General features: G+C 46.2%; 1 protein-coding gene across 1 annotated transcript in view; it reads right to left on the bottom strand.

The window, feature by feature from the left end:
• Positions 1–373: 373 nt before the first annotated feature.
• CSNK2A2 (casein kinase 2 alpha 2) overlaps positions 374–9,864 on the bottom strand; it is a 238,713-nt gene continuing 229,222 nt past the window's right edge. The window contains 1 exon segment of the mRNA XM_033940919.1: positions 374–839. The gene's annotated coding sequence lies outside the window, so the exon portion shown is untranslated.

The raw sequence follows: 9,864 nt of genomic DNA, 5'->3' as shown, positions 1-9,864 counted from the left end.
CAGAAGTCTCCTCCAAGAAGATTGTGTCATAGCAGCTCACATGGTGAAAATGTTCCAGCCAGCCCATGCAAACCTCTTATGCAATAAGAAGTTTGTTATTTCTAGGAAAAGTAGCTCAGGAAAGCAATGGAAGTTTGCTCTAGGGGCACACTGTGACAATAAACTTATTTCAAAGATCAGATAACCTGTAGTCTCATGGCACTCTGAATGGTCTTTTTGCCACCTCTTTCCTTCTCCCTCTTATCATACACCACAGAATTGAAGAAAATGGACAGAAGGTACTGTGATTGAAATCAAAACAGGCTGCCACTAGTTAACACCAGTAGTTCAACATGCTCAGCAGTAATGGCTCTCTCAAACTGAACACTCTACGTTCATTTCTTTTAAAACTTTTATTCAATAATATATAGACTTTTTTCCTTTTAACTAGAATATAATAACTGTCCATCATGCCATTTATGTCCCTCCTCCCCCACTGTGGAGTTTGTGACCAGCTAACAAACAAGTTAAATGCTGAGGGGGCCAGAGAGAGCAAAGATAAGGAGAGAAGGGGAAAGTAACATTGACCAACATCTGGTTTTGCATACCCTTCACATTTTTTCCATGCTTTCTGGGTCAGGACGAGGTCAACTGGAAGTCAAAGGCATTTTTATGAACCTTTTACATTCAGAAGAAAAGTTTGTATTGTTTTGGGTTTCGGTTGAGGCTGCTGGGTCCAGTGTAGATCCTACATTCCTGTCCCGCCACGCACCAACAAGATCTGTCCATCGCCCGAGATCTCTCTACGCACACTGATTTGGTTCTGGTTCTGTGAAAAACTGGTACAAACAGTATCAGACCTGGGAAAGGAAGAAAGATGGACAGGACAGAATAGATGGGGTAAAAGAGTGAAGGACAGAGATAAAGAAAAAATAAAATTAACAAGTCTTTGAGCAATATTGTTTACCACTATTAATTTATTCAACTTGCCATTCATTATTTCTCTGGAAAGCACATGGTGCATTCCATTAAAAACAAAAATACAACCATAGAGAAAAATTATTTACATCTATACAGATATTAAAAGTTTAACTACACAATCCCAAATTAAACAAATGAGCAAACAATGTCAGGGGTCTCATATGCAGAATCAACTAAAATCCGTGAACTAATAAGCAAGACTTATCAATTAGTAACACATTAATGCTAAAGGTACCCTTCAATGGAATTAATAAATTGACAGCTGAAACTGTGTATAGTTTTACAAATTATTGTTACTGCTGCCTGGTGTCTGCCTATGCTGGCAAATAGAGTTGAAGAGAATAATGTACCTTTTTAATTTACAAAGCAAATTCACATGACTCTGCTTCCTGAATAGTAGGGCAGAGGTGGTGATTAGACCAGGGAAGCTAACTTCAGCTTTAGAGCCCTTGCCTTGGCAACAGTGGCGTACCAAGGGGGGGAGGCCGCCCTGGGTGCACGGCTTGGGGGGGTGCACAGCTGGCCAGGTCCGGGTCTTCCTGTCCCCTGGCCTGCGCCGCTGCAATCTTACCTCCCCCCGCTGACAAGAAGTCTTTCCGACGTCAATTCTGACATCGGAGAGAACGTTTCGACCCAGCCAGGCAGTGATTGGCTGGCTCGGAACGTCCTCTCCGATGTCATAATTGACAGCGGAAAGACTTCTTGTCGGCGGGGGGAGGTAAGATTGCAGGCGCGAACTGGGCGAAAGGAAGGGGAGAGGTGCTTTTTTTTTTTTTTTTCCGCGGCAGGGAGGGCAGGATGTAGGCAGGCAAGCTGGCTGGTTTTAGCGCAGCAGGGAGGCAGGGAGATAGGTAGGTAGGCAGACAGGCTTTGGGGGTGGACAAAATCTGAAAAGGAGTGGGGGGGACATAAGGAGGCACTGGGGGCACCAAGGACACAGGAAGGAGGCACTGGGGGCACCAAGGACACGGGAAGGAGGCACTGGGGGCACCATGGACACGGAAAGGAGGCACCGGGGGCACCAAGGACACGGGAAGGAGGCACCAGGGGCACCAAGGACACAGGAAGGAGGCACCAGGGGCACCAAGGACACAGGAAGGAGGCACCGGGGGCACCAAGGACACGGGAAGGAGGCACTGGGGGCACCATGGACCCCGGAAGGAGGCACTGGGGGCACCATGGACCCGGGAAGGAGGCACTGGGGGCACCATGGACATGGGAAGGAGGCACTGGGGCACTAAGGACACGGGAAGGAGGCACTGGGGGCACTAAGGACATGGGAAGGAAGGAGGGAGGGAATAGAAAGGGACAATTGTTGGGCCTGAGTGCAGAAAGAAAGAAATGAAAGAAAGGATACACAGTCAATTAATAGATGTCCCCTTCTGATGAAAAAAAATAAATGGTCACGTTACCTATGACTTACTTTCTCTGCAGCAGAGTCGGCAGCTACGCTGAGGTGCAGGAAGGTCCCGCGATGACTCGTCTGCCGGTTCTGCTCCGGAAGAAGTAAGTTACGTCTGAGGGGGTGGACCCGGCAGACGTAGTCATTGCGAGACTATGCCACAACTCCCTGCATCTGCCGGAGCAGAGCCAGCAGACGAGTCATTGCGGGATCTTACAACATGCTGCTGCTGAGTCCACTCCAGAGCAAGTACGTCAGAGTGGGGTGAACTGGCAGCCGGTAGCTACAGTCATCGTGGGACCTTGCTGCATGAAGGGAGAGAAAGGAGCAGGATTGCTGGAATGGAAGAGTGGTGGAGGGGGCAGAGTGGTATGAAAGGGTGGTGCTGATAGAATTGATGTACAGAGAAAGGGGAGAGACATAAGGGGGAAGGATATTGAAGGGAAAGAAAGGGGGCAGATGCTGATTGAAGAGGGGTGGATGGCGAGAGAAAGGGCAGACATTGGATGGTAGTGGGGAGCCTATGCTGGATGGAAGTGCAGATGGGAGAGATAAGGGAGGAGAGAAAGAGGGGAGCAGACCCTGGATGGAAGTGGACAGAGAGAGGGGAGAACATACTAGATGGAAGGGTTGGAGAAAGAGGGTACAAGATGGAAGGAGGGGATAAATAAAAGGAGGGCACATGGGGAGAAAAGGATTGAGTTAGGGGAACACTGGAGGGGTGAGGGAAAAAGATGGCAAGCTTTAGGTAGACAGTAAAAAAAGGACATTGATGAGAGGATAGTAAGAACGTAATCTAAACAGATGCAGAAAATAAATTGAAAAGGAAAATGAGGGAAAAAAAGGGAAAGGGATTGCAGAGGAAAGGTGTGGGAGAGGGAAGGAGAGGAGAGAGATGCCAGACCAATGGGGGTGAAAGGAGAGATGGAAGGGGGAGGCATACAATTTCTGGAAGGGGCATAGAAGGAGAGAAGATGCCATATAGGGGAAGAGAGACGGCAGACAGTGGATGGAAGGAAGAGAGTTACAAGAAGATGAGGAAAGTGGAAACCACAGAAGACAAAGGTAGAAAAAAAATTTTCTATTTATTTATTACTTTAGGAGACATGTGTCACTGTTTCTGTGGTGCACTATATGCAGAGTCCAGCTTCTTACTGGTTCAATTTAACCTTTGTCTATGTATTTCTATTTTATCCCCCCTTTTACAAAACTGTGGAGCATTTTTTAGCGCCAGCCATGGTGGTAGCAGCTCTGATGCTCAGAATTCTATGAGCGTCAGAGCTGTTACCACCGTGGCTAAAATCCACACTACAGTTTTGTAAAAGAGGGAGGGGTTAGTTTGTGATGACATATTCTATACTAGGCGAAGGTGTTTTCTGTGTGTTCGAAAGACATGGTTTTTTGTTAGGCTTGACTGCAGGATTGATATGTACTAGTCTGGCTTGTTTAGTTTTACAATTGGTGTATTGATGTTGTACTGCTGATTGCAGTATGTAAGATGCTGTCTTTTCCTAGGTACTCATGTGTGACTGTGGCTTGTTACTAAAAATCATGTTTTTCGTACAGATTGGGGGGAGGGTCAAAAAATGATGGGCCCCAGGTGTCACATATGCTAGGTACGCCACTGCTTGGCAACAAGAAAAGCAGACTATAAACAGATAAATGGTTGCAGGACGAGCACTTCTTGCTTCCAACAGCATCACCAGCCCAAGCAGAGGCTGGTCACTCAAGTTTCTGTTGCAAGAAGGGAGAATATAATTAAGAGCACAGCCTTATTTTTTAAACAGCAGACCAGGAATGCTGTTCATTAAGACTCGTGAACTAAGGCAGGCTGACTTCTGCAAGGCAACTGGTACTTCATTTTGTTTTCTGAGGGGCAAAAGCCTTTCTAGGACACAACTCTAAAGGAAGAGACTTCTAGCAGCCTAGAACAAAATGAATATTGCCAAGCTAAAATTATTTTTACTGAACCTAATGGAGTGGTAGTTAAACCCTGTTGAAAGGATTTTAGATTTCTGCAGGATTAACAAATGTATGGTAACTTGACTCAATAGGCAAACAAATCCAGTTAAAAACATTTATAAACCACAAACAAAACTTTGAACTGTAGTCCACTCTCAATCAATAACTACAATAGCACCTTGGAGGAGACTAACCTTGAGCGTTTCAAAGGCCTACTCAAGAGTCATCTATTCAAAGAAGCTTTTAACACTTGATTTAATTATTCATAGTATCTCTCTAATTCCTTCAAAGAAACAAGTAGCAATGTTCCCTTTCCTTTTGTTTTCTCCTTATTTTTTCGTTACTATCCAATTTGTAATTCCAACCCAATTTCCTTATGTCTCACACGTCTGTCACATTTGTTCCCATTCAATATGCCATTTATTAGATGATGTTTCTTTTAAATTGTATTTCCTCTGTTAATGTCAAGGCATTGTTTTCATTTTTATCATGTTTTTGTTTTCCCTTTTATCTTGTAAACTCGCTTAGAAATTGGATAAGCAACTAAATCAAGTTTTAATAAAAACTTGAAAACTCCTTGACTCTTCCCCCATCAAAAGCCAAGTAGCCATATTATGCAGCTGTTAAAGCTCAGCTATAGAATCCCCAAGTGAATTACAGCAATCCAAATTGTTGGAAAAAATAATGAATAGCAGCTAGATCAGAAGTGAATAAATCGGTCTTTTTTCCATGTATTTTGGTCCCCAATACCACCTCCTGCTCCCACTGCCTTGTGACTTCAGCTACTCCTGCCTGCAGAACCTGTGAAGAACTGATATTTTCACTAACCCAGAAGTGTTGCAGTCTTATCTGATAGTATGAAGGGGTGCTGAAAAGTTCTCAGCCCAACCAAAAAGGGAATGCTGTAGAGCCATGAAACTTACAAGTTATTCCATATATTCACTCCTAAGTTCAACACACTTGGCACATTGTGTCTGACGTTTCTATAACCCTTCCAAAAAATATTATTGTCGTTTGGTCACTGAAATACTGTTCTGCTGCTGAAATTATCATCCTTTAAACTATAAGGTTTGGAAACAGAAAATAATCAGATAGATCAAGATCTGGTGAGTAGGGTGGATGGTCTATGCACCGAAACCCAAATGCATCAAAACATCCATCGTTTTGCCAGCCTTGTGAGCAGGTACAATGTTTTGCAAAAAGAGAACTCCTTTCCACAGCTTCCCTCTCCTTTTAGCTTTCAATGCCTCCTTTAATTGGCACAGCAAGTTACAGTAGTATTCTGTTTAGCCCCGTGGAAGACAGTCAGTCATTACAACACCTTCCTGATCCCAAAATACTGCGACTTTTCTTGCTGAGAACCTGAGTGTCGCCGTTGAATGGACTTGTTTGTTATTTTGTCTCAGGATCATAGTGGTGTAACCATGTTTCATCAACAATAACTAGTCATGCCTAAAAACTGGCACCAGTTCGCTGAAAAATCCTGCAAAATCAACTTAGAAATGTCCACTCAACTTTGTTTCTTATCAGCATTCAAACATTTGGGCACCCACTTGGCTGACAGTTTCTGCATACCCAACTGCACATGGATTATACACCCAACACATTCCCTTGAGATCTACTACTACTACTATTAATTATTTCTATAGCACTACCAGCCATATGCAGCGCTGTACACAGTCCCTGCTCGAAAGAGCTTACAATCCAAACAGACAAACAGGATGTCATGGATACAGTTAAGGAGATCTGTAATGTCTCAGCAAATTTTTAGCTGATATTCGCCAGTCTGCCAAAATCAGGTGATGGATATGGTCAACAATTTCAGGAGTTGACACAGTTTGAGGCCTCAAAGACCTTGCTGCATCTTCGGTCTCAAAATCTCCACATTGAAAGTATGCTCACCACTTCTTCGCTGTAGACTATGATGGGCATTTGTCATTCAATGTTTACATCATATATTCATGGATTTCCTTTGGAGTTTTCTTTTGCAGGAATAGATAGCTCGGAGTTCCACACTTGAAATTTCCACACTTTTGTTGACATGGATCAATCAATGATCTGAAAAAATGTCAAAACGTACCATTATGATTCTGCAAATTGGCACTTTGCAAAATAAAATCTTCAGCTACAGTGGCAATATAATGCTCAGATTATAGAGAATGACACGGGGACAAATCTGTCCCTGTTCCATCCCGAGTTCTGTCCCTGTCCTTTTCCTGCAAGTTCTAACTTAACCGCACAAGTCTCAAACACTTAGGATTTTAAAGTGTTTGAGGCTTGTGCAGATGAGGACAGAGCTTGCAGGGATGGGACAGGGATAAAGAGATCCCGTGGGGACGGGGAAAATTTGTACCCATGTCATTCTCTAGCTCAGAATTTAGGAAGTTGGTTAGGCTGAGAACTTTTCAGCATCCCCTTGTAGGAGATAAATGCAGCGGTAAATGTCACTATGTGTCCTTCCTTTGCTCCCCTCCTGGCCCAAAATAGTTGCTCAGGCCACAGCCTAAAAATAAACAAGCTCAGTGGAGCCCCTGCACTGCCCACCCTCCATAAAACCACTAAATGAAAAATGGGCTGTAAATCAAGTTTGCCCACCCTGAACTAGGTTGTTCAACTTCAACAAAACTACAACAGTCTGATATAATGAAGTAACAAAAACAAAGACGGCTTTTAACCACTCATGAATTTCCTATTGAGGGCAGGAGTCCATATACCCTTATAACTGTATATAAAAGATTCCAGGTTGCAAAACCACACCAAAAATAGAAGACCAGTGGCGTACCAAGGGGGGGGCGGGAGGGCCGGTCCGCCCCGGGTGCCAGCCCTGAAGGGGTGCTCCCGGCCTTGCCGTTCAGTCCCCCCACACCCCTGAAGGACCGCTCGCCCCACTGACCTTCCTGCACCACCTGTGAAGCAGCAAGCAGCAGGATCGCGAGGTCAGCTATCCCTGAGCTGCTTGGGCGCTGCTTCCTGCGCCGCGGTCCAACCCCTCCTCTGATGTCACAGGAGGGGCGGGAACGCGGTGCAGGAAGCAGCGCAGGGATAGCTGACGTCACGATCCTGCTGCGGCTGCTTCATAGGTGGTGCAGGAAGGTCAGTGGGGCGAGCGGTCCTTCGGGGGTGGTGGTAGTGGTGGGGACTGAACGGCAAGGCCGGGAGCATAGGTAGTGCTGCTTCATAGGTGGTGCGGGGAGGCCAGGGGGGCGAGCGGTCCTTCGGGGTGGGGCGGGTGGGCAGGCAGGCAGGCCTTCAAGGGGGGGGGAAAGGCCTTCGGGGGGGGGGGTGCAGACCTTCAAGGGGGAGGGACAGGCCTTCAAGGGGGGGCAGGCAGGCCTTCAAGGGGGGACAGGCCTACAAGGGGGTGGGCAGGCCTACAAGGGGGTGGGACAGGCCTTCAGGGGGGGTGCAGGACTTCGGGGGGGTGCAGGCCTTCAAGGGGGGGACAGGCCTTCAAGGGGGGGACAGGCCTTCAAGGGGGGGGGGGACAGGCAGGCAGGCCTTCAAAGGGGGGACAGGCCTACAAGGGGGTGGGACAGGCCTTCAAGGGGGGACAGGCCTTCAGGGGGGTGCAGGCCTTCGGGGGGGTGCAGACCTTCAAGGGGGGGGGACAGGCCTTCAAGGGGGGGACAGGCCTTCAAGGGGGGGACAGGCAGGCAGGTCTTCAAGGTGGGGGGACAGGCCTACAAGGGGGAGGGACAGGCCTTCAAGGGGGGGACAGGCCTACAAGGGGGTGGGACAGGCCTTCAAGGGGGGTGCAGGCCTTCAAGGGGGGACAGGCAGACCTTTAAGGGGGGCAGGCCTTTGGGGGGGTCCCTGGTTTAGAAGTACACGGAGGGAAGGGGGTGTTCAAAGAGACGTGCATATGCCAAACTTTGGGGGGGGGGGGATGAAGAAATAATGGGTCTGAAAATAGAGGAGAGGGAGAGAAATGATGGACCATGGGATTTAGGGAGGGAAGGAACTGAAAGGGAGAGAAATTGGACACAAGGGATGGTGTGGAGGAGGGATAGAGATACTGGATAGGAGGGTAATTGGGAAAAGAAAGGGAGAGATGGTGGACTCTGGGGTGGTGGGGAAGGAGGGAGAGATGCCGGATGAAAGGGTAGTTAAGAAAAGGTGGATCTGTGGAGGGAGATGAAAAAAAGGAAAGATACCAGACTTCCTGGGGAGGGAAGGGAAATGGAAAGGGAGGACAGAGTTGGCAGATGGATGGTTAGCACGCAGAAAGAAGGAGACCCTGGCAAGCAAGTTATCAGAAGAAAACCAGAGCCTTGGACCAACAAGATTTGAAATATAACCAGACAACAAAAGGTAGAAAAATTAATTTTATTTTCTGTTTTGTGATTATAATATGTCAGATTTGAAATGTGTATCCTGACAGAGCTGGTGTTGGACTGCAAACGTGAGCTAGGATTTAACAGAGAGAGGAAAAGTCCTTTTTGTTTCTTTATTTTATTTACGCCACAGCGCCAGTGTGGTTAGGAGAAGCCAAAGGGGGTGAAAAAGCTATAAAACCCACCAGGAGTTTTGAAAAAAATCACCCAACTGGCCAGGAAAATCGAATTGAAAAACCAATTCAATAGGCTGAATCGAATCGAAATTTTTTTTCCTGAATCTGGCAGCATTAGTTTGCGCTACTGTCTTAGACTTTAGGACCTGGGATTGGGGAGAGATGGCATCCTCAGTACTTTATAATGCAAGTGAAACGAGGATTTGGTCAGACTTTTGAAGGGTCTGCAGAAAAAAAATATTGTATAGGCCGGGGACATGAAACAGCAGGAAATGGGAACTTTTCTTCCTTCTATTTTTGTGAATGGAAAGGCTGAGGATGTCAGAGAGTTCAGTTAAAATATGTGCTTTATAAGAAAATATAATAATGTGTTTTATAAAGTTTATAGCATAGCTGGCCTACCCAGTGAGGTGTTTCTAGTGGTGGTGGTGGCAGCGTGTCAATGTGTTGAGAGGAAGAGGTGGTCTGGGAAATTCTGCTGATCAAACTCCGGGTCCATTTCCACCCCCCAGTTAGTCCACTCCACTCAACTGGTTCACACACTGAGTGGGTCTTTGGGTGTTGTGTTGGGATCTCTTCCAGTGGTTTATCAGTATCTCCTTCTGGTCCAAGGAAGGAAACTTTGTTATCCTTAGCATTGACCTACAGAATATGTTTGTAACAGCGCTGCTTGTGTGGCTTTAAGCTATGTAGTGATCGAAAGAAAAAAACAGACCTTTGCACATTTTTGCACTATATGGTGGGTGTATGAGGAGATTCACATTTCCTGCACAGCTAAGTCCATGTGAAGTTACCTTGTGCTATATTTGACATCTAGCAAGGTCTCTGTTTGAAAGGAAAGATCTAAACTTAAAAATGAAGTGGCCAGAAGTTATGGTAAAAGCAGATAGTGTAGCTGGTTTTAAGAAAGATTTGGACAAATTCCTGGAGGAAAAGTCCATAATCTGTTATTAAGATATGGGGGAAGTGTCTGCTTGCCCTGGATCGGTAGCATGGAATGTTGCTACTCTTTGGGTTTTGACCAGGTATT

This window comes from Geotrypetes seraphini, chromosome 4, assembly GCF_902459505.1.
Source record: "Geotrypetes seraphini chromosome 4, aGeoSer1.1, whole genome shotgun sequence".
Lineage (NCBI taxonomy): Eukaryota > Metazoa > Chordata > Amphibia > Gymnophiona > Dermophiidae > Geotrypetes > Geotrypetes seraphini.
Note: the sequence above shows the minus strand (reverse complement) of the source record. Positions and strands in the feature narration are given on the sequence as shown.